General features: G+C 46.1%; 1 long non-coding RNA gene across 1 annotated transcript; it reads left to right on the forward strand.

The window, feature by feature from the left end:
• Positions 1-1,031: 1,031 nt before the first annotated feature.
• On the forward strand, positions 1,032-13,392 carry LOC118928008 (uncharacterized). Its single transcript, XR_008993559.1, has 4 exons — positions 1,032-2,434; positions 2,588-2,677; positions 12,143-12,306; positions 13,142-13,392. It is a non-coding gene; the product is annotated as an uncharacterized LOC118928008 (long non-coding RNA).
• The last annotated feature ends 11,691 nt before the right edge of the window (positions 13,393-25,083 follow it).

Raw genomic sequence — 25,083 nt, forward strand, 5'->3', positions numbered from 1 at the left:
CTCCCACCACGTGTACCAATCGTAATACCCTTCAATCCCCTTCCCCCTCCCTCCCCACCCACTCTCCCTGTGGTAACAGCTAGTCCCTTCTTGGAGTCTGTGAGTCTGCTGCTGTTTTGTTCCTTCAGTTTTGCTTCGTTGTTATACTTCACAAATGAGGGAAATCATTTGGTTCTTTCTCCGCCTGACTTGTTTCACTGAGCATAATACCCTCTGGCTCCATTCATGTTGCAAATGGTAAGATTTGTTTTCTTCTCATGGCTGAATAGTATTCCATTGCTTTTCCACTCCTTTTGCATTGCTTTCTCCTTTAGGTACCCTGCATCTAGCAGTAGTCCTTTGAGATGCTTAGCCCTGATGAGAGGGCATGAGGATAGCTGCCAAAAGGCTGGACACCAGCCCTGGCAGGGCCATGTCATGGAACAAGCAGATGACATGGCTATGGGAGGCAGCCAGGAAAAGGATAACAAGGATGGGAGGGTGATTAAATGGAAAATGCATGGACAGACATTCAGATGCAAGGAAGTCACAGCTCTACTTGGGTAAACAAAGATAAATATAGCCACAGCTTCCCTGTTTATAGCCTCCTGACTAGATCATCCCTGAGGTCCTTTTGAATCCTGATGTTTGCCTCCATCAAAACTTGTGCACTCTTTGTCTAGTCTCTTCAGGTGCTGCTTCCTGTTGGTAGGAGTGAGTGATGGCAATGAGCTAATCAGATAAGCTAGACTTTACTGATGAGCGAATTAGCTAATGGACAACTCCTCCCATGACTTAATGCCATAATTGGGTTGAAGTAAATTTCTTCCAGACTTAACCTTGGGCATTGACAAATGGTGGGAATTCACACTCCTGTGCCTAGTGTCCGTGCAACCACACCCTTGGGGCTGCACCCAGCACAGGGCTGGACAGGAACTGGCCTGTGACCCAGCCTCTTTTTCCTCCAACCCATGACATCAACAGGGTAGCCGGAGGCTAGTGACTGAAAACTCTGTGTTAATGTGGTGGCGCCACAGCGGGGACGGGATGGGGTAGGAGGAGGGAGGGGGCAGGGAGGGGAAACAACATGACAGTTTTAAGTCATTTAAAAATATTTTCGTTAATCACATATTAAACTCCTAATGCAGATATAAATGCCTTTTTAAACATTAGAAAAATACATTTGTGGTAAAAGAAAGAATACCTAGAAAGGTATACAGAGTGAAGTCTCTGTGCCCTAGCTCCCTGTCAGTCCCTTTTCCCCAAAGGAACTAATTTCTTGTAAATATGTAAGCTGAGGAACTACCTGTGGCTGGTATACTCTGTCCTATCCTCAGAGTAACCAAGCACACCCCATCTCCTTTCCCTCCTCCTAACCCCAGGGCTACAAACCATGCCAACAGCAGGGGCTTGTTCTTAGATACTCTGTCCACACTCTTGGCTTTCTCTCTCCACTCCAGTGGGACCCCCACCTTCCTCTCAACTTTTCCATTTCAGAAAATGCCTTTTTCAGATTTTTTTTTTAATCAATGGCTTACACTTGAGTTTTGAAAAAAACTAATGAAATAAAATGTGAGATCTGGAAGGAATTTTCCCGTAATTGTGGAAGCCGAGGCCCCAGAAAAATGAATACATGTACTATCTTGGGTTTGTATAATATTTTACTGGTTACTAAAGTGCTTTTCTATTCATCTTTGTATTTGGCCCTCTTACTCGCTCCCTGTATGGAAATGAATGGGCAGTATTATTGCCACTGTCTAGGTGAGGACACTGGGGTTTCCAGAGGCTGATTATTCCAAGAGCTGGGGCACTCCTTGTCCTAAGGGGGTGGGCAAGGCATGTGTTACACCTCAGTGGCATCACCAGCCTTGTGGAGGGATGTCAGGTGTGGTGAGGAAAGGGTGGAGAGGTAAGGTAATTCCTCAAATTGCAATACTTGGGAGGCTGGCTGTGTTGCATAAATGGAGAGCAGCTCTGGCTCAGGTACTCCGCTTTCCAAGTGTAATTTGGTTCCTGGCCCTGGGTTTCCATGGAGTTGCACCACGACTGCCTGAAGGGGAGCAGTAGGTGGAACTCCAGGCACTCAGCCAGAATCGCCCTCCCAGACCTGGGCAGGTTGGAAGCTGGACTGCTGCTTCCTGGTGCCCGTGCCTGACATGTGGGCCAGCTTCTCTCCCATCATGCTTTCCTTTGTCCTTCCCTTACTTACTTCTGTGTCCTGGAAGGGGAAACGTGCTCCCTAGCTTTACCTCCTTTCCCTCCATGGGAGACTGAGTAAAACGGCAAGAAAGTCAGAATTGATCGAGGTCGCTCAGTGAGTCAGGTGCTGTGCTCCTGCCATCTATACAGAGACCAAAGGGACTTGGCCCCTGCTCTTGAGATCTTCACAGCTCAGTGGGGTGGCTGCTTCCACACAGAACAACGTACATGAGCTTGTCATTGCATCTGGCTTCAGGTAAGAGAGAAACAATGCAACAGAGGTTTAAACAAGAGTCTTTTTTTCTTCCAAATTCCTTGAAAGCTGGGCGGCCCAGGGCGATCTGGTAGTTCTGAGATGTTACCAGGATCCCAGGTTCATTCTTTCCTTCTGCTCCACTATTTTTTGTAGGATTGCTTCGTGGTCGAAAAATGGCTGTTGGTGATCCAGACTTCATATTGCAAGCAAGAGAAGGATAAAGGGGAAGATGCAAACGGGTTCGTGTAGTTGAGTATGCCCCCTTTGGGTCATTTTCCTGGAAGCCCCACACTAAGCTATCGACCAGTGCTTCATTGGCTACCCTGTCTGTAAAGGTGGCTGGGAGATATTTTGCTTGTTCAGCCTTTTCAAAAACTGGGCACATTTTTATTTCCATCAGTACAGTCTTTGAAAGAGGAGGGGAAGGGGTCTTGCATAGATAACCAGCAGCCTCAGCTAATCTGGGTGATTTTAGTGCATGGTGGCACACTCTATGCACTCTGATGAATGTGTAGTTTAGCTCAATAATCGAACCTCTTTGTGCCTCAGTTTCCTCACCTTCAAAATGGACGTAATCACACCACCTACCTTGAAGTGACTAAATCTTATATGCTGTTGGGAAATTTCAATGAGAAAGTGTGTGGTGCCGGCATAGACCTCTGGGAGGTATCCTGTCAGTGCCCAGCAGATGTTAGCTGTGATGGTGAGCACGGCAGATGGTGGTGATCCAGATCCTAAAATCAGACTGCCTGCATTGGTGTCCCCCTCCAGCACATGCCACTCACCTGTGGGCACATCGCTGTGATTTACTATCTTCAGTGGTAAAATAAAATGATAGAATCTCTTTGAATTACTTTCAGATTGAGATGACCCATGTGGAGTGCTTGACAGAGTGTGTGGCATATCAAAGGCACTCAAAGATTATTATTCATTATGATCATGGAAGCACAGAGAAGGTGCCTACAACCAGGCTCAGGGGGGCTCAGCAGGCAAGGCTGCTCGGGCCAGTGGTATGGGGTCTGTGTTCTGGCAGGTGCGAGGGGCAGTGAGTCAGGGGGTGGTGAGGAAGGTGGGAGGTGTCCCCAGTTGTGTGAGCAGTGTGGAGGTGTGAAAGCTCAAGGTGTGCTCTCGGAGCCGTGAATGGTCCGGTGTGTTTGGGCTGCATGGTCCGGGTAGAGAGTGGGACACACTGAGAGGAAGGCTGGGTGCAGGCTCAGAGGGCCTGTAGCTGTGATGAGGAGCCGTGAGCCCTGGGGCGCCAGGCCTGCTGCCCGGTCTCCTGGGGCTGGTTTCTGAACGTGGATGCGATCTTCTTCACAGACAGGGAATTAGCTGACCGGGACAGTGCGCGGTTTGTTGGCATCTGCAAATTGCCACCTGTTAACCAAAGGCCCGAGACTCAAACTCTGGCCAGGCTCCTCTGCAATAGGGCCTTAATCAACGAATGACTTCCATTTTGGCAGAGAAGGAAATGCTGATAGCTGGAGGCTGAACTTGTGTTGAAGTGCTCCCGAGGGTATGAAGACAAGTTGACTCTAGATTCCCAGCAGGGCTTTGATACCCATGAGCCGATGAGAACTGATTTGCTTATCAGATTCCCCTAGAAATTAATTTATTGGCTGGAGAGGAAAATTCTGAGGTGGGAGGAGGAGGTGCTGAAGATACCGTGGGTATTGTAGTTAAGGGACCACTGGGGCAGCAAAGGGGCAGCTGGTTCCTCGGCCAGGAGGGTGAGCAGAAAGAGCACTTGACATGAGTCCAGAGTCACACGGCCAGTCTTCCCCTCACCCTAGGTCCCCAGATCAATGTACAGCATTCTATAAAACATGGATAATGATGCTTGCTCAGCTGGCATGGTCAGGCTCTTTGATGGTCAAATGAGAAAATGTATGCCTGCAAAGAGACTTTGTAAGGTGCACCTAGGATAAAATACAACCCGTGTCCCATTCTCCCAGGCCTTCTGACAGATTACAGAACACACCATTCTCCTTCCCATCTTTGTCCATCGACACATGCTTCTTTTTCTGCCTAGAACATTCTTCCAGCTTTTCCTATGGCTTCTGTCTCATCTCAGCTTACATGCCACTTCCTCAAAAGGCCTTCTGAGGGCCTGACCTACTGAAACTATGCACTCCCCTCTGAACCTCTGTTGCCCAAGAGCGCTAGCAGTCAAGAACACAGGTTGCAGGCCAGACTCTTGGGTTCAAGTTCAGCTCTGACACTTACTGGTTGTTTGATCTTGAACAATCACCTGACTTCTGTACCTCACCTCTGTAAGATGGAGCTGATAATACAGGTCTCCCCCGCTTTCCGAAAGTTCACATTATGCCACATGGCTTTTATGAAACACCCACTTAGAACTTTTTCTCACTAACTGAAGGAAATTAGAAGAGGATTTTCATTTTCATGAAAAAGCCCTTTACCATGCTAATGTAGGTCTTTCATAGAATTGAAGTGGTGTGGAAAGTGGGGAATACTCTTTGGTTTATGCCATCAGTTTAGAAAAGTTTTTCATAGGAATGCTGTACTTTCAGATAGTGGGGGAAATCCTTAATATCTACTTCATGAAATGGTGTGGAATGAAGGATGACTCAAACAGATGTCATCTATTCATACTGTTCATCAGAGCACTCTGTTTCCCTTCTAGTGCTAACAATATCTGTAATTAGTTTATTTATATGTGTATTTATAATCTGCCATCCACCCCCTTCCAAAATTGGATCTTCATGAGGGTGGTGACCATGTCTTTCTCATCCATTCTTATGTGCTACGTGCATCGCACAGTGCCTGGCACCTCACAGATGCTCAAGAAATAGTGTTGGACAAGGATGTACATACGGGACGAGTGTTTCCCAGAACCAAGCCCTGCGGGTGACTAAGGCAGTCCTGGGATGGGCCAAGGAGCTTGTCAGAGGGCCCTGCTTTGCATTTCATTCTCCCATTTGTAGGGCTTTCACTCTTGTGATGAAATCACAGTGAAACTCCAGACACCTGAGTGCTTCCCCTCCAGCCTAGACCAGTATTTGACCACAAAAAGGGGGAAGAAAAAATAAGAGAGAAAGAAGCGCTCCAAACCGCATGTTTCTTGGGACAGAAAGATGAGCCTTTTCCCAGAGTCATGTGAGGTCACTGAGCAGGCGCGGGGAGTGTGCTGCTGAGCTCCAGTGTGACCGACTGATGATGCATTGAAGGCCCCAGACCGGGTGTCAGCAGTCCAGGCTTTTTCCACCTCTGCCCTGACCTGCTGTGCTGTCTTTGTCAAGTCATTTTACCTCTCTGGGTCCCTTCAGTGTCCTCATCTGCACAGTGAGAGGGTCAGAAGAGATAAAGTAGAGTGGCCATACAGTCCTGGCTTTGCCTATATATAGATCTAGTATAATTTTTAATAACAACCTCTTTCATTCTATAAGTGACCTGTATTGGATATTGGATAATAAATCATAAGATCAGTTTGATTCAAGTTTCTTCCAGTTATTTGTCTTTGTTTAAAAAACCTTTTTCTGATTGCCTGTCCCTGTGTGTGCTCCACCCACAGGTCCACGCCCTGCCCTCCTTATGAGACACTGACCTCCAAAGACATTGTCACTCGGTTGTCGCTGCTCTCTGGCTTCCCGTGGGGTTGGCATGGGGGAGGCACCTGCAGAAGATGGGAGTGTGGGGAGACAGAGAAGAAGGGACCTAATCCCTGGTGCCTCCTTCCGGCAGCCTTGGGAGTGGCTGCCACACACACGCTCAGTTGCCAGTGGGCTGGGCTGGAGGCACGTCACCTCTCCTGTCTCCTTCAGGCCTTGGGATGGTAGCGGCTTCCCTGGGGGTGTTGGCGTTCCCAGCTGCTCCCTTCCCTCTGCACACACCTCTGTATGTAGTATCTTCATCGGACTCTCCAGCACCTGTTTTCAGTGTGCTGCCCATTTCCTGAGGTACTTCAATAGATGCAGATGCTCTAGCACTCTAGCCCAATCTCTACCTGGGACCCTGGCTCCTTAATATAGACAAGTTTAAATCTTTAATCAATGCAGGCAGCCATATCGTTGAATCTTGGTTTTCTAGGATGCAGGGAGGGCTGTGGACTGGCTTATGGTATAACTGGTGGCATGAATGAAAGGGAGGGGGCATGAGGATGGCCTTTGATCCAGATGCCATTTAGGTGTCCCTAAATGTAAATTGTAGCAGCATGAAAAAGAAACTTACAGTGCATGCCTGACATATAATCGGCATTCAAGAAATGTGCATTGAATAAATAGTAAGATTTCCACCCCCAAATTTTATTATGAACATTTTCAAACACACACAAAAAATGAAAGATTTGTACAGTGAACACCCATAATCTAGATTCCTCAGGAAAATGTTTTACTTTCTTATCACATAGCCACCCAACCATCTAATAACCTCTTTCCATCTATCAGCCCATCCTATTTCTTACATATTTCAAAGTAAATTGTAAACATTGTATACTTTTCTACAAAACACTTCAGCAAAATGGTAAGATACTTTTATTATAAAAGCAGTTGAAGCTAATTGTCAAACTTTTTGACTATACAGAGAGTATGAAGCAAAATGAAAATATCTCTCTTCCCTTTATCTCCTCTTGTTTCCCAGGCATAACTGCTGGTAAGTATAGTTCCAAAGATTCATATAGACATGTATTTTTGATATTTTACAAACTAGAATTGTACATGCTTATTGTTTTGCAACTTGTTTAAAAAAATCAATCATATCTTGAAGACATTCTCTCCTGTCAATAATTGCAGTTCATCTTAACTCTTTAATGTCTGTAGAGTTTTCCATATTATATACCTCCATTTACTGAACCATTTCTCATTGATGGACATTCACACAGTTTGTATTCTTTTTTATATGATAAACAATGTTGGAGTGAAGATTCTTATGCATTCCTTTATTCAACAAATATTTAATAAGTGCCTACTATATGCCAGACATGAATCTATGCTCTGGAGATAATGGGAGGAAAGGATAGATTAATATCTCTGTGTGGAAGTTTCATTCTTGTGAGGGAGATAGATAATAAGCTAGAAAACAACAAAATGAATTTCAGCCAGTTTTGAAGAAAATAAAACAGAACAATGTGATAGATAGTGATGGGAGGTGCTGCTTTACAAAGGCTGGTCTTGGAAGGCCTCTTTGAGGAGGTCATATGTGAGCTGAGACCTGAATAATGAGAGGGAACCAGTTGTGCAAGTCCTAAAGAGAATGCACAGCAAATGCAAAGGTCCTGAGGTGGGAGCACGCTTGGTGTGTTTGAAGAACAGAACCAGAGCCGGCTTGACTGAAGTAGAGCAAATGGCTGGAAATGAGGTTAGAAAGGTACTCAGGGGCCAGATCATATAGGGCCAAGGAGTTTGAGTTTTATTCTGTGTGCAGTATATCACATTTATTTTTAACACTGGAAAATCATAGGATGAAACTATCTCCATGTGACCTGTGTCAAATGGAATGTGAGCAAAAACATTTCATGTATTTGGTTAGCTGCAGCACAGGAAGCCATAACTCACCCTAGGCTGCATGGCATCCTGGGAAGAGAATGGGCACCAGAGGCTGAGAGATCTGTGTTCAAATTCCAGCTCCACTGATATATATTCCCTGAAAGAAGTGAAGGTAGGTCCTTAAGATATTTGTACATATGGTCATAGCAGCATTATTTACAACAGCCCAAAAATGGAAGTAACCCAAGTGTCCATCAATGGATGAGTGACAAAGAAAAAGTAGTGTCTATAAAAAGAAAGGCAATTCCATATATGCTAACAGCAAGGTGTACCTTAAAGACATTATGCTAAGTGCAGTAGGCCACACACCAAAAGACAAATACTGTATAGTTCCACTTACATGAAGTACCTAGAATAGTCAAATTCATAGAGAAAGTAGAATGGTGGTTACCAAGGGCTCGGGGGAGGGTGCATGGGGAATTGTTTAATGGGTAGGGAGTTTCAGTTTTGCAAGATGAAAGAATTCTGGAGATTGGTTGCACAATAATGTGAATGTACTTCACACTATGAAACTGTACACTGTAAAATGGTTAAGTTGCCAAATTTTATGTGTATTTTACAATTATAAATTAAAAACAAATCCAGTATCATCACTTGTAGGCAATGTGACTTGGCCAGTTAGTCTCTCTGAGCCTCTGTTTCACATATGCAAAAGGAAGACAGTAATACCTACTAGCTCTTGGGAATAAGGGCTCAGATGCTGTCTGGTTCCAATCTTCCTTTGCAGAATTTGGAATCTCAGGCTTCCCAGAATTCCCACATAGCTAAACGACTCTTTCTGTGAATCTCAACTGAGTTGCCCTTTTACCTAAAACATAGTAGATATTCAGTGAACATTTGTTGACTGACTTGCTGACTGAATCTACTTGTGTACACATGATCTAGAAGGAGCCATGTATGTTGGGAACAGTGTGCCTGGCACATAATAGGCATTCCATAAATATTTATGGAACTGTTGAATGAATGACTGGATGACACATCTAGCCATGAATTGTAAAATAATCTGCCTATTCCAAAGTATACACAAGAATTACTGTAGAATCTAGGGAAGAATATGTTTCCTTGCTTATCTGTGTGGTTTGCAGAGTTCGATTCCCTGTGATTGTGGGTCCGGGATCCTGTTTCCTTGCTGGCTGTCACTTAGGACCTTTCCCAGCTTCCAGAGGCCATGCCCAGACCTTGACTTGTGCTCACTTCCTCCATCTTCAAAGTCAGGATTTCTTAACTCTCCTTTTCATCTCTCTGACCCAGCAGAGAAAAGTTTTCCACCTTAAAGGACTCAAGTAATTAGACCTGGTTCACTGCGATGATCCAGGACACTGCCCTATCTCAAGGTCCTTGACCTTCAACCCACTGGCAAAGTTCCCTTTAAAGACTGAAAGATTCTGGGGACTAAGGCATGAATATCTCTGGAGGGTTGTTTTTCTGCCCACCACTGCCGCCACTGTCACTTTAGAATGAATTGGTGTCTCAGAGCGGGTGGTTGACTGCCAGCAAACAGCTCTGGGAAAGGAGGTCACCAAAAGGGAGATTTGGCTGACGGGAGGAGAGGTAGGGCACCTGGTGAGGGGCACTACAGGCGAGGCTCCTGGCTTCACAGACTCCACATCACTAAAAGAGAAAAAAAATACTCAGAAAGGCCAAGAAAGTTAAACTTTGTGTGTCTTACAATTTTCCTTCAGATCAGTACTACGAAGGGTAAATCAATATTCGCTAATCATGGCTAACTGTAATATCTTTCCCCCTGATTTTCATTAGTTAATTGATGGGTGTTATCGGCTCATTCCTGCCAATAATTGAAGGATGTTGTCTTTGTTGGCTTGGTGAAGCTTCTAGATGTTACTTAAGGGCAGACATTACCTAAGGGTCCCCCAGCACCTGGCGCTGGCTGATCAGGGACCTGGTGGGCCCGGCGCAAACCTTCAGGTCATTCCAGAGCTTTCTCTCCAAAGAGTCTAAGATGCCATCTGCTTCGAGCCTTTTTTTTCTTTCTGCCTCTGCCATCCTCCTTCCTCTCTTCTTCCTCCCCCTCTTTTCTCCTCTCTAGTTTTCTGGTGTTTCAGGATCAAAGTAAATGAAAAAGAAAAGACATCATTTCAGCTCAGGAAATGACCCAAAGCTATAAGGAATGGACAGAGTTCACTGCTGTAATATTACTTCCCTGTTCTGATGAATGGAATTTACTGCAAAGGAGTATTTTTTCTGGGTCTCTCATCTGGGCAAAGACGTACCTAAGAGGCTGAAGGGCGCCCTGCGTAGGTGGAGCTCGGTGGGACCACCTGCTGCCTGCTGCTGTGATACCAACTAAATCAGAGGGAGGAAATGGCCGCTTCTGAGGCCTCGGGGATTGCAGGTCTCAGGTCAGCCGTGGTTGCAGCTCTCCCGTCTGTGGCCCCTGCGGAGAGATGATGGGGAGGCTGCTGTCCGTGGTTTGCTCTGAGAGAGGGTTGTGCTGGGCTTGGCCCTTCTAGATGCTGGCACAGTGGGAAGCCTAAGCTCCTCGGGGGCTAGCAGAGGTCAGAGCTCTTGGGAATGGGTTGCAACACAGAGGAAACTCCCCCTTCCTGCCCTTGGCCACGCCCTCAGCTTCTCACACTCGGGCTTCCTGGTCACACAAGTCATACCCACAGGGACAGATCTGGGGAGGACGTTGGGAAGAGGGGTCATAGAGGTTGAAATCACTGGCATATCAAGAAGACTCCTTGGGAAACCCAACAAGAAAAAGAGGTAGTTGAGCCAAGAAAAGTCAACAGACCTTTCTTGTGGACTGAAGCATTGTATACATTTGAATAATAATAACCAAGTTAATATTAAAAGTTCATATGACCATTGAAACATGGTGATGTGCTAATCATGGTTTTACATAGATTATCTTAGTCGTCACACTAACTCTACAAGGCAGAGGGTATGTGTGTCCTACAGATGCTGAAATTGAGAATAAGAGAGGTTTGGACAGTTGTCAAAGGCCTCGGAGTCTGTACGGTGGGGTTGAGATTCAGGTTCAGGTTCATTGATTTTAAAGCCTCCCTCCCTCCCTTCCTCTTCTATTTTCTTTCTGCCATTGCTTCACATCTTTTCTTTTTAAGAAATAAAATGTCACATATTCAGTGGGAGTCCCTTTGTGTTCCTCCCATGTCCCATTCCCCTGTCTTCCTCTCCAGAAACAACTAACCTCTCTCAGTTGAGGTCCTGTCCTCCATTATGTGAGTCCATGGTCATAAACCATCTCCATTGTATGATGTATTTTTAAAATGTACATATATGAAAAAGAGTTAAAAGTATTCCTTTACAGAGAACACAAATGGCTGTTAATGAAAAGAAAATAGTCACTGTTTCATCCATCAGAAGAGCAATACAAATTACAGTCGCATTGAGATACCATTTTTAAAACCTTCCAAATTGGTCAATACTCAAGATTTGGTAACACAGTTTGTAGAAGAGGCTGTCAGGAAAGAGGCACTCATAACTTTGATCTTGGGTGAGTCAATTAGTATAATCTCTACAGAGGATAATTTGACAATATAAAAAATGCAAACACAAAATTTCTGGGAACTTGTCTGTAGATATATTTGTACATGTTCAAAAGCACATTCATTGCCTTATTCATTGAAGAATTGTTTGTAATAAAAAGACCAGAAACAATCTGCTCCCCCATCAGTAAGGGACTAGTTGAATAAATTATGGTGTAATGGAATCCTATAGGAATGAAGACACTCTCTATGCTAACATGAAAATTTCTCCAATACATGTTAAGATTAAAAAAATAAAGTGCTGAAGAATATGTGTAGTATGCTACCTTTTGAATAGCAAAAGGGAAAATAAGCCTGTGCATCCATTTTTGTTGTATGTGCATAAAGTAACTCTGAAAGTTTACATACAAAAATATAATTTTGCATGTGGGAGGCAAGAGGGATGGGATGAGGGGAGGAAGACTTTGAAATGTATTCCTTAAAAATTTTTTGTGAGCAGTGTGGATGGACTGTATTACTTATTTCAAAAATTAATTTAAAAGGTTGGAATAGTATCATACAGTACAAGTCATTCTGCAACTAACCTTTTCCAATCTGGTTTATGTTTTTGAGGCCTAGCCATGTGGTCATGACCTTGATCTTTCTGTTAATTATGCTGCCTTGAGCTGTAGAATCTTACAGCTAGAAATGCTCCTTAACCTCACCCAGCTTCTTACTTTCATATTCCAGGAAAGGAAAAACGAAGGTGCAGAACGGCGAGTGGCTTGTCCAGGGTGGCCCAGCAGATCCATGGCAGAACTGAGGTGGCCCCAGATCTTTCAGCCCCGACTGGGAGTTTAGGGCTGCCTACTCCTTGCACGCCTGACTGCCAAAACCACCTCCTGATGCCTACTGAGAGGTTAGTAAGTTTGTGTGTCAGCCTTCCCTAGGATGTTCCCCTTGTAAAAACAAAACAAAGATAAACAACATCAAATGGCAACTGCGTGATTACCATTTTATGCAATAGGGATTGTTCCGATCTCAGAAGGCTTTAGAAAGAGAGGCTTTAAGGTGAGGGAAATGGTGGGGGGTAAACTTGGTAGTATCTCCTTTCCCTTTTCCTCCTCCTAAATAAATACACAAATACAGTCAAAATGACTAGGTTATCACTTGTTCACTTATAAGACTGGTTCTGCCTTCAGCTCAGGAAGGAACTAATCTGTGGTTTGAATGGGTGATGGCACTGTTGCAAATATTGTTAGTTTAACAAACTGTTGTGAGACATTTTGTTGCCATAGCAACAGTCAAGGCTCTAAAAGTCTCCCACAGTGAACGAGACCTCTGCAGGTGAAGTCCTCCAGCCCCTCCCTCCACCATCAGGCAGAACGCCCTTAACCAACTCCACAGGTGAGGACCTTTTAGGATTTACCTTGGTAAATGACCCCAATCCTTCTGGGAGTTCTTAGAGGCAAGCACTGTGTCAGAATTAGTGAGGATACAGAAACCCATAATCTATATGCTTTAACCTCAAATTGAATAGCATAGATGGGTGCCTCCCCCAATTTTAATACCAAAATATTTATAACAGTAGAGGAGCAGCAACAATGTGAAGAGGCCTTTCCCAAGCTTGGAATTTTGGTCACATCAGGATTTTAACTTACAATTTCATGCATATGCTAAATTCCACTCCATAATGTAAACATGTTTGCTTCAGTGGCCACATTTATAGTCAATAACCATAATTTTCCCTTCAGCCTTCCAGTAAAATTGATGCTCCAAGAAGATATATCATGACCGGAAGCGTAGGATGTCTTCCATCTGGCTCTCAGCCTGGATTTCGGGACCCAAGTTTGAGAAGCATGGATTAGCCAGGATTTGGCAAACATGTTTTGTGAAGGGCTGGACAGTAAATATTTAGGTCTCATGGGCCGTACTGTTTCTGTTACAGCTGCTCAACCCTGACATTGTAGCATTGTAGCAAAAACAGCCATAAACAATATGTAAATGTATAGCCATGGATGTGTTCCAATAAAACTGTATTTACAAAAACAAACAGATTTGGCCCATTACATAGATTTTGCTTGCAGCCTATAGTTTACCAACTCTTGGATTAGATACCCAAGGGTTCATAAAAAGGAAATATTCTCAGCTGGGACAAATAAGGAAGAAGACCAGGAGTAGAAATTCCATCGATCATTGAAGGCTACATAGTATTTCAAAGAGCAGAGAGGAAATGATAGTATTACTAGCAGAGGAGCAGGGTAAGCAAAGGCAAATATTTTTAGGTTTATGTCTAGGTGGGGGACACGGAAGGCAGTAAGTAGATCAGTTTGGCTGGAGGAAGGAACTCATGTCCAAGAGAGGTATTCTCAAACATCAGGGCTGGAAGGGACTTTGCTGATTATTTGCTTCCCATTGCACAGATGGGGAAACTAAGCTCAAGAGAGATCTCAACTCTGCAAAGAGGCTGAAGAGTGGAATGACTTGAATACTAGGCTAAGGGATCTCAGCTCTGCTGTGCAGGCCAGTGATGTTTCAACCTTTCATCGTTTGCATGCTTATTCATTAACCCACTTCCTATGTGCCACGTGACCAGATAGATGTCCCAAGAGGTGTTCCTTAGGGATGGAGTTAATTCTCATCCTTTGTACACCATTGTGAAATAGCAGTGCAGGGATGGTGACAAGGCACATCTGGAGCAATCGCCTAGACAACTGTCAAGGATCCAGAAGTGTTAGCTTCTCATCCTGCTGTCAACCTGCCCTGCAGGCCCAGAGCAAATCCTGGGCTTTCCTGTATTTTCCCCCTTGGGTAAACAAGAAGCATTCAATCTGTCTCTCCATCAGAACCAGTGGCTCTGCTGCCTTCTCCCGCCACCAACAATGAAGTCATCAATGACTAGAGGTCACTGGAGTGGGAGGTACCACAATCTTGTGTGACCTGTGTATTCATTAATTGACTTCTCCCTGCTAATACTGACCACTTCTTATGCACCAGGTGCTCAGGATAAACACTGATGAGGTAAGCAGGCTACTGCCATTCCGGAGCTCATGTTCCAGTAGGGCGAGGAGGGACAGTAAACAATGTACAAGCAAACAAACCCATAGAAGAGCTTCAGCTAGAGATAAGTACTGTGACCTAACTGAACAAGGCATTATTATGTCTGCAACTAGAGGGGCTCTTATGGCTGGTCTAGCAAGGGAGGATCTCTTCGAGGAAAGGCCTGAACATTGAGCAGAGCCAACGACGGCACTCCAGGCCAAGGGAAGAACACCGGGGAGAGGTCCTGAGTGCGCTGTGCTCGAGGAACCGGGAGGGGGCGTGCGTCTGCAGGGTGGTGGATGGGGGGAAGATGGCTGCTTACAGTGATTCACTGTTGTACATTTTATTTTTTAGCTTGACTGAGTAGTTTCTAAGCCTTTCTTCTTCCATTGAAACACTAGTATGGCAGATAGTATTTTCCAAAGATCATCATGTGTTCCATCTTACATGCTGCTTACTCTTGAATGTGACATTTTATAATGAAATACATCTCCATTAAAGTAGGAGGGGGTCAAGATTCTCTCCCCTCAAACCTGGGCAGACTGTTACAACTACCTTGACTAGTTGAACTTGGCAGAAATGATGATGTGGTTCTCAGTGGAAAGAGATGTATTTTGGGTTCAACATGGCACCTCATTCAAACCAACTACTTTCACTGATGGCCACACTGAAGCTCAGGGGTCTATCGGACATCTAGGGACACTGGCTAATCAGACTTACTGAGACGTGTCCGTCTCCCAATGGCGTCATGCTAGGGGTTACTAGGGTATTCTGACTTATGACATTACTACCTGGAGGGCTGACTTGATAAGCTAATCCCTGTGCAAGATGCCACCCACTGTTTGTAACTGAGGTCACCCCATACTTGGAGGTTTAAATCAAAGTGACTGAAGCTCTTTGTTCGATTTTCTGGGAGAAATCCTCCATCCTCCCCATGATTCCCACCATCTCTGGGGCTGACATTCTTGTGGGTGGTTCTGGCTCAGGGTTTCGGCCCTGAGAAGCCCCGGTTCGCTTCTCCCATGAAGGGGCTGCACAGTGCCCTCCGCTCTGCCCCGAGCCTCAGGTGGGACTTGGCCCCGCCTTTTGTTCTCACCAGGCCCTCCTCCCAAGGGATGTGTGCTTAGCAGACTTGAGTCAGGGTGTGGGGTTTTGGGTGGGATTTTTAAAATTCATAATAACACCACCCGATTAAAATTACTCTTCCTTTAACAGTTTCTGAGCCATGGGTCAGCAGAGTGCCTGCTGCTGTCAGGGCCTGGAGAAAGAGACAGTATTAGGGGCTTGTGGCCTTTCAGGTCTAATGAGGATGTGTACATTCCCCCGGGCTGAGAGAACACCTCGGGGAAGTGGGACTTGAGCTGTTCTGTCATTATTCCCCAGGTAGGCTGCTCACTGGCTGAGGTGGTCCTCGTAGTTGGGGCATGTGGGGTGGACTGACTCTGGTTGGGTCTGGGAAGGGAAGGGAAGGAAGCAGCTGGAGCCCAAGTCAGGTCCTCATGCAGGAGGTGGCCCCACAAGTCTGCAAAGAACCCTATGCATGTGCTGCATGAGAGGCAGCCATGCAGGGGGAGACAAAGGCCCGTCTGCATTGCCCAGAGAAGCAGCCACCACTGAAATTTGAGGATCAGCCCCTCAGCATGGGCAACTAAGTAAGGAGACACCTCTGCCATCCCATCCTTCCAACCTGCCTCAAGAGGCCATGCATGGAGGGGCTGGGGGTTGTGAGAACAGCCATACCCCCACCCCCTCCACCCAGCTCCTCAGAGATGCAGGACTGGAGTTGGTGTAAGTGTTTGGCGTTGGTTGGGGGGGCAGTGAGAAGAAAGAGTCCTTGCTTGAAAATAAGTTTAAAGTTTATAAACACAGAAGACTGAGTCCTACTGGAAACAGAATGTGACTGAATGAGCCCTAAGAACTAGAAATAAATGGAGGTGGGCTAAGACAATGTTGAGCATTGTTAAAGAGGCTTGCGAGCACACGGCTGGTGGCAGTTCTGTGTGTGAAACCCTGGCATGCTGAGACTCCCTCATAAACTGGATACAGTTAGAGTTTTTGGGTACCAGCCTTTTCAAGACTCCATTCTTGGGGCCAAAATGCCTTTCCAGGAAAACTACTTTCTCCACCTGCGTGAGCATGCCCACTTCTCACGGTGATGTTTTTTCAGGCCTGGAGAGGGGCAGTCTCCACACACTGGCCATTAAAGGCATCAGTTTGCAGTGGGGGGAGGGTGTCATTAGGAAACCTTGCGGCCTTAGCAATCTGTGTGGAAGTGAGCAAGGAAGCATGACTGTCTCCTTGCCTTCTGGAGCTGGGAAAGGGTCACGTTCAGATCGGGTGTGTCTAACTATCAGGCCTTTTTTTACCCACATTTACTGCCAAATCCTTCCTTTCTGACTGAGTCACTTTTCCAGCCACATGCTCCTTGCAGCAACCTGGGAGCCCTAAAATCATGGGGTCCACAATGTCATCCTCCTTCCCTCACTTAAGGCATAGCTGTGCTTGCAGAGCAAAATGAGGTAGGGGGAGAAAGTAGCATCAGGGGCTGAGAAGAGGGAATTAGAAACATAGGCTATGTGAAAACTAAAACTGCCTTGAATTCTGTCATAGGCTCTGTCTTGGAAACAAGAAGAGGAAGATAGGCTGACAGAGGAGGTTAGTTTTTAGCAACTGTTTTAAAACTGACAACAGAGGAAGAGAGACCAGAACCACAGACAAAGTTGGCATTTTGCACTTCAGCATCATTTGATCTTTTGAAAAGTCCCCGATCTTAGGAGGGGGTGTCCCTGGCTGAGGGGTTCTGTTTTGAACTGGTGGCAGGTCTCAGTGAAGCGTGGATGAAGTATATGGTCCCTTCCCCAAATCACTCCCCATTGGCATCCCATGATACTGGAAACCCCCAGGGTTAACTTTTCTTTCCTTTTGGCTACAATTATGAGACTCATTTAATGCATTCTACTATAGTGTCTCAATTTACAGGTGACCTAATTAGGATTGGAGAAATTAAACAGTGAAAGTTCATACAGCTGGTAAACCACACAGCCAGGGATTGGAACCCAGGTCTGTTAGATTAGAAACTTTTCCGATCACACCAGTAGCCCCCGTACATATTCATTCCTTTAGGATTAGGTACCTTCCCTGTCCACTCTGTTACACTAAGCAGGTCAGCCATGAGCTCAGATTATGGGAGTCAGGAGGGCTTAGGTTTGAATCTTGACTCTATCATTGATCAGTGATATGACTGTGGAAACTTCAGAGTACTCAAAAGGAGACTAGGCTGTGAGGAGGAAGTCCAGCAAAACATGTGGGAAACATTTTACTGGATTACTGTTAAGTTTTTAAAGCTATATATTTTTTTAGCTCTGAGCAAGCAGTGACAGACCTGGAGGACAGCGCCAATGTCAGAATGATGTGCTGAGTGCCCTCCCTGTCCTAAGTTAGTTCTCCTAACAATTCAGTGAGGTCTGTACCAAGAACAACCTCAGTGTACAAAGAGGAAGTACATCCAGCCGCAAGGAGAGGAGCCAGGATTTGAACCTATGGGGATGGAGCCAGGCGCGTGCGCTCACCACCAGGGGGCGAGCTGTCATGGGCCTTCTTGGGAAGTTGGAAGCAGAAGGTGATGCTTCGGGAGGGTGAGGTGGTGGCTTCGGTCCTGGGGGCAGCGCACGGACTTTGGGCTTTGGAGGGTGGAAAGGAGGCGAGGAGAACATGGGTGAGAAAAGATAACCGTGGAATGAGGAGTCGGTGCCTGAGACAGAAGTTTCCTGTGCGATGATGCTTGCCGTCAGGCAACTGAAGCTAAATTCTAAAGGTGGATCACAGACTGTCAGAGCTGCTATTTTCTTAGAGATGGCCTAGTCTGGTGGTCTTTTAAACTCCCCACAGACTCTCAGAGGCCCTGAAGGGGCGGGTGGATATAGGTAGTGAGTGGACACTCAGCAAATGGGTCTTCAAGATCCTCTTGTTTGCCCCAATGAGAGCAATTCTACTTTGCTTTTTACTTTTTTTTTTTGAGGTAAAGTGCATGAATTTCAATGATAAAACTTGATGAGTTTATATATGTATACATCTGTGTAGCCACTACCTAGATCAAGATAACCCTTCCCACACCCGGAGCAAGCTCTCTGCTGTCCCCTCCCAGTGAGAACCCTCCCCCAGGGTAACCGCTGCTCTGATCGCACCTGGTTTTGAATATCATGGAATTATACATGGAATTATAAAGCCTGTACTCTTTTGTGTCTGGCTTCTTTCCCTCAAAATTATACCTGGGAGATTCATCCATGGGTTTGTATGGAACAGTGGCTGCTCTTTTTCTTTGCTGTGTAGTATTCTATGCCTGACTCTACCATACTGTCTGGGTCTTTTCTACAATTGATGAGTATTTGGGTGGCTTCCTGGTTTTGGTATTATGAGCATAGAAGCTACTGCGCATTCTTGCTCATGCCTTGTGGTGGAAAAATTAATGCATTTCTGTCGAGTGTCCACACAGGAGTGGATCGTCGGGTGGGTACATGTTTAACTGCTGGATAGAGCAGCTCTTTTAGGTAGATGTTTATAGAGTGGGGATTCTCACAAGACTTCACTTGGGGAAAGGGTATGATTGCTTAAGATTCTTTTAAAAAGGAAAGAGCTCAAACTCCTCTAGTGCAATCCTCTGTACTTACTGGTGGAAAATCTGAGACTCAGCCTTGGAAGTGATTTGCTTAGACTCACACTGTGGCCAAGCCATGTTGAGGACTTGATTACTGGACTAAAGATTTCTTTTGGGCTTTTGAGCTCTCTGAAATGGGTGAATATCACCCAGACTGGCTGCTGGTCAGATGTGGAAAGGACACCACAGTTTGTGTCAGAAGCCCTGAGTTAAGGACAAGTAACTGTCACTAACCAGCGTGTGACCGGGGGCAAGGAACCTACTGCTGTGAGCCTCAGCACCCCTCGCTGCACAGCTTGGCATTGTTGGATTAAAGGAGATCATGATGTGGAGATTCATGACAGATCTGAGAAGTTCTTGCCATCCTTATTATCATTATTATCTAAATGTACCCTAAGGGGATGTTTTGGCACCATGCTGTTTTCTTACAATGTTAATACTGGCAATAATTCAGTACTGCACCTTTTGCCTTTTAGCCTGACTTGGCAGTTTTTAATGGAAGCGTCCCCCCTTGCTAAAAGCTCATGTGGCACATAGTAGTGGCATAAGTGGCCTCACCAGCTTATGCCCCGCTCCACATGCCTCTCTTGGATGTGGCTTCTTACAGTGTGATGCCTCTGCATTGAAGTGGGGGGGTGGGGGGATGTTTCCCTCCCCTCACACCTGTGCAGACCTTGCAACTACCTTGGCTCATCACACTTGGCAGAAATGATGATGAGAATCCAGAGTTGGGAAAGGCTAAGTGTGGGGGTGTTTCCTAGAGAGAAGAGACACCTCCCTGGGAGGGGACACTGCAGCAGCTCCTACTCTTCTCATCTTACTCTGTGGTCCTTTTCTTTCTCAAGTTTCTTCATTTAAACTTCTCACCAAAGAGAAAAAAATACAACTGACCAACACACCCCACCCCACTGCACTCCAGTCAAACCCGAGGTAAGAACTGAGGACTCTGCAGTGTCCAACCCGGGCAGAGTTCCAGTCACTTGTGAGGAGCCCATCGCTTCCAGGAGAAAGACCTAGAGAACAGATCCTCCTCTCAGGGCTCAGGGGCCCAGGAGCGTGGTGAGGGCACGCCCAGAGGACCATAGCTCTCCTTGTTCTGGGGGAGCACTGACTCCTGGTGCCTGAGCCCTAAAGGCAGAACACCACCGCGGGTGTGGCTGGCAGAGAGTCACACAGAAAGATGGAATTTTTGCCCCTTGACTTTCCACCTGAGAGCTCCAAGTTTCTGTGAAGAAAGCCCTTCTAGCAAGAGCTTATTAAAATAATAATTTTAATATTATTAAAAATAATAAATTCCTCACACATGTACATTGCTTCACGTATTGGGAAGTGGGTTCACATGTGCTACTTACTTGATTTTTCCAATGGCCCTATAAAGAAGCCAGAGAATGTATCATCCTCATCATCTTCATTTTATATTTAAAGGAACTGAGAAGGTAAGGGCTTTGCCCAGGATCACACAGCAAGCAGGAGGCAGATGTGCCAGTTAAAGAACCAGGTCTTTTGGCTTTTGGGAGAGTTTTCTTTACTGCATCGCAGACTTGAGCCATCAGGGAGTAGGAGTTCTGGGCACCAGATGCATGGCACAGCTAACTTGACGAGGGAGCACCCTCACCCCTCATTGCCCCCAGAGCTCTTTGCTGTATGCATGATGTTGGTTTTAGTGGAATAAAATGCCCTAGGGTGACCATCGCTATTGCCCCTGTGTTCCCTGATGACTGCCCTGCCTCTATCAGAAAAGAATCACCCTTTCAGTCATTTAACTCTTAGTGAGAACTTAAGGACCTATGTTTCTTTTCTCAGAGATATTTACATTTTACATCTTACCTCTCATTGTGATTTTTGACTTCTCGAAAAAACATTTTCAGCATCAGTGAGAAGATAGAAGAGACATTTTCTCAAGGCAGGGTTAAAGTGAGTGGGAGAGATTTTATAGACAATCCCCACCCCATTACATGTCAACAGATGCTGACTACCTGAATCAGAAAAGCTCAGTTATCAAACATCTTAATGCTGGGGAGACAGTGATGAGTCGAGTGTGGTCCATGGAAGGAGTTATAGTCTGGTTGGGGAGACAGGCAAGAAAACAAGTAATGAGTTTTTGGTCATAGGTCTGATACAATGTGGTAGGTGCTATTATAGATGCAATTCAGGGCTCTGTGGGAGCATGAACTCGGGTGGGTATTGGGCCATATCAGAGCTTTCCCAGAGGAGGTAACATCATTTGGGTTGAAAGGCAATGAAACTGCCACCTACAGAATGTGTTAGTCCAGGTTCTCCAGAAGAACAGGTCTGTGGGCTGATGTGCTGACGTTATGGGGGAGCACAACCCAGGGAAGAGGTGAGGGGAAGGCCCTGAGGCACTAAGGACAAGGGTTATATGATGGAATGAATAATCACACCAGCCACAGCTCTGCACCAGGCCCGGCTGACTGTTCCTTCTTGCTGGGCGCCCTCAGAGAGCCTTGTGGACCTCTGTCCCTGCAGTATCCCATGGCTGGGATGGAGGGGAAATGCATTTTATGATTCTCTCTCATTTCCAGTCTCCCAGTGGCCAAAGTTCATCTCATGGGAGGTCATCTCTCATGCATTTCTAGTTCAGGTCACGTTCCCTGCAGCCGGCAATTCATCTGAGTCTAAGTCTGTGAGTGATGAGCGGTGCCACACGTCACTGGAGGCAGCCTGAGAGCAAACCCAGGGGGTCACGGTGCTGGCAGAGAAGATCTAGTAGCTCAGAGGAGGAGCATCTGCAAGGTGCCAGGACATTGACACACACCGATTGTCTAACCCTCATAATAACCCTGCGTTGTGGGTTGCCTTGTGTCCCCCACAAAAGGTACATTGCATCCTAACCCCCAGTATCAGTGAATGTCATCCTGTTTGGAAATAGGTTCTTTCCAGATGTCATCTAGCTGTAAATGAAGATGAGATCATGCTGGAATAGGGCGACCATAATCCAATATGCCTGTTGTCTTCATAAGAAGAGAAGAGACCCAGAGACAGCCCCACATAGAGAGAAGAATGCCATGTGAAGACAGAGACATGCAGGGAGAAGGCCATCTGACCACAAGGCAGAGATTAGAGGGATGCATCTATAAGCTGAGGATTACTGACAAAACCAGAAGCTGAGAAAAAAAGCACAGAACAGATTCTCTGCTTGTGCCCCTACAGAGAGCAAGGCCCTGAAGGCTTCCTTGATCTTGGATCTAGGCTCCAGATGAATATGTGAGAACGAATTTCTGCTGTTTGAAGCCACCAGTTTGTGGTGCATTGTCACGCAGTCCCAGGTGGGTGGGTGAGCCCAAACAGAGGCACAAAACTCAGATAACTGTGGATGAGCCCTGAAGAGTGAGGCAGACTGGTGAGATGGGGTGATGCTGGTGGAGCTGACTTTGCTGAGAGCTGACCACTTCAGAGAACATTCTACGCAGAGACCGCTGTTCTGAGAGCTCCGCATCTATTTACTCGTTTAATCCTCACAAAACCCAGTCATGAGCAACTTCAATAATTCCCATTTTCCAAATAAGGATGGGAGGCACAGAGAGGTTAAGTAACTTGCTTACTGTCACAGGCAGTGGGGTTGACACCCCAACTGCTGAGCCTGTGCCCTTTGCAGTCACCCTGCATTCATTCACCCAAGGTGATAAAGCGATGAATTTATCAGCAGAGAAGAACACACTTTGGTCCTCTGACCCCAAAGCACCCGCTGTCTATTTAACACACTCTGGTTGATGTCCCTCATACACACTGAGTGCTGTGCTGTCCAGCATGGCAGCTGCTAGCCACACGTGGCCATGGAGCACCTGAAATATGGCCAGTTGGAACTCACATGTGCTGTCTATGTGAAATACACACCAGGTAGAGAAGACCCAGTACTAAAAGAATGCAAAGTATCTCACAAATGATTTTTAATACTGACTGCATGTCGAAATGATACATTTTGGATATATTGGGCTAAGTGAAATATATCATTTAAAGAAAGTGGCCATAAGAAACTAAAGTCACATATGTGCTCACATATTTCTCTTGGATGGGGCTGTTCTAGGACGTGAGTTCCCTGAAGGCAGGGGCAGCTTCTGTCCCCAGAGCCAGAACAGGGCCAGACACACAATGGCCCCTCAATCCATGGTTGTTGGATAACTGAATGAATGGATACCTGGATGGCCAAATCCAGTCCATGCCCACACCTGTCCGGCTGTTTCCTATAACCATAGTGCACCTCCCTGCCTCCTTGCTCTGTCTCACTGGGCAGGCCCTCAGCGACTCTGAGGCTCACACAGAGAACGCGTGCTGCTCCGTGCCAGGAGATGGACAGGCTGGCTGTGTGGTGGAATTTGGAGAATAAAAATGGTCAGAGTGTTTCCAACGGCAGTGGTGGTTACCACTCCCTGGATGCAAATTCTACACATGGCATCGTTCTCAGCACTTTATGTGGAGTAAGTCATTTCATTCTAACAGCCTTATGATATCAGTCCCACCATCAACTCTATCTGACAGATGGGAGAAATAAAAGCTCAGACAAGTTAAGCCCCACCCCCAGGACTCCACGGCTGGATCTGTACGCCGGTCCGTCTGACATGACGCTGGTGCTCCGAGCCACTCTCCCAGAGCACAGGGAAGAGGGGCTGACCTCCCCTCACCAGAGATCCTTCACCAGGCCCCTTTGTTCTGAGGCCCCAGAGCAGCTCCAGATGGAAGGCACCCCAGCTCTCCAAGGTTCTGAGGAACCTATCATCTGTGCATTGTACCACAAAGCATCTGACCACATCCTGCCTGTGCATCCAGCCTGTCCTGTCTGCATGTTCTTCACCAGATGGCTGGGCCACCCATAGGCTGGCTGAGCGTCTGTGCCTGCAATGTGGCAATGAGCGAGTGGGTGAAGGAGCACCCATGCCCTCTGAGGAGCCACCCTGCTCTGCCCTTCGTTACCTCAGCCTCTATGGAGAGAGAGGCCCTGAGCCACTTACTCTGGCACCTTGTGGGACACATGCCAATCTTCCATACGTGTGTGTTCGTCTATTGTCTCTTCAGGTCAGGCGGTGGGTCTGGAGGTCGTGAACCCAGGCTCTGGGTTCAGGCAGAGCGCAGTTTGGTTCTGATCACTACATCTCACACACTGGGCATGCTGGAGAGCTCATTGTTCTGTAAGGCTCACCCTCCTCTTTGGGGAAGTGGGGAGAACAAACTGTTCATGCTATTACTATTCCTCTGCAAGGCTGGACTCAGAGTCTTCCCTTGGCCTTTGCTGACTCCCTCCCTGAACTCCTACCATACTCCCGACTCTTGCATGAATCAATGCTCATGAATTTGTAATGTCACGTGGTGGTGTTCCTGACTCCAAAAGGTGTATTACTTAGGGCCTTAAAAGTAAATTGCTCAGCATGTGGGCTTTGGTTTCCTCATCTCTAAGTGGTGATAATAATATTTCCATTATTGGTGATGAAGACCACGTGGAACTGTCATGGAAAATGAATGGAAAATGTGGACATGATTGCAAGAGGGACTCAGCACTCCTGGGAATCAAGGTGCACATCCTCAGCCCACTCACTCATGGTGGAAATGTCACCACCAGACTTGTGCAAGAATGTTCATAGCTTCTCTGTTCGTAATACCAAGACCTGAAGACATGCAAATGTTCATCAATTCTAGAAAAGATCCAAGATGTGGTAGAGTCAGGCAATAGAATACTACACAGCAAAGAAAAAGAGCTGCCACTGCTCCATTCTAAACCATGGATGAATCTCTCAGGTGTAATTCTGAGTGAAAGAAGCCAGACACAAAAGAGTATGGGCTTTATAATTCCATTTATATGAAGTTCAAACACAGGTGCGATCAGAGCAGTGTTTGCCTTGGTTGAGGGCTCTGAATCCCAATACACACGTGTGAGCCTTGTGCTCCATGACCTTCAGGTGCTGCTCTGCTCCTCTAAACTGCACTTCTTCATCTAGAAAACAGAGTTACAAATAGTCCCTACCTCATGTATTTTTTTCTTTTAAGGAT

Source organism: Manis pentadactyla, chromosome 2, assembly GCF_030020395.1.
Source record: "Manis pentadactyla isolate mManPen7 chromosome 2, mManPen7.hap1, whole genome shotgun sequence".
In the NCBI taxonomy this organism is placed as follows: domain Eukaryota; kingdom Metazoa; phylum Chordata; class Mammalia; order Pholidota; family Manidae; genus Manis; species Manis pentadactyla.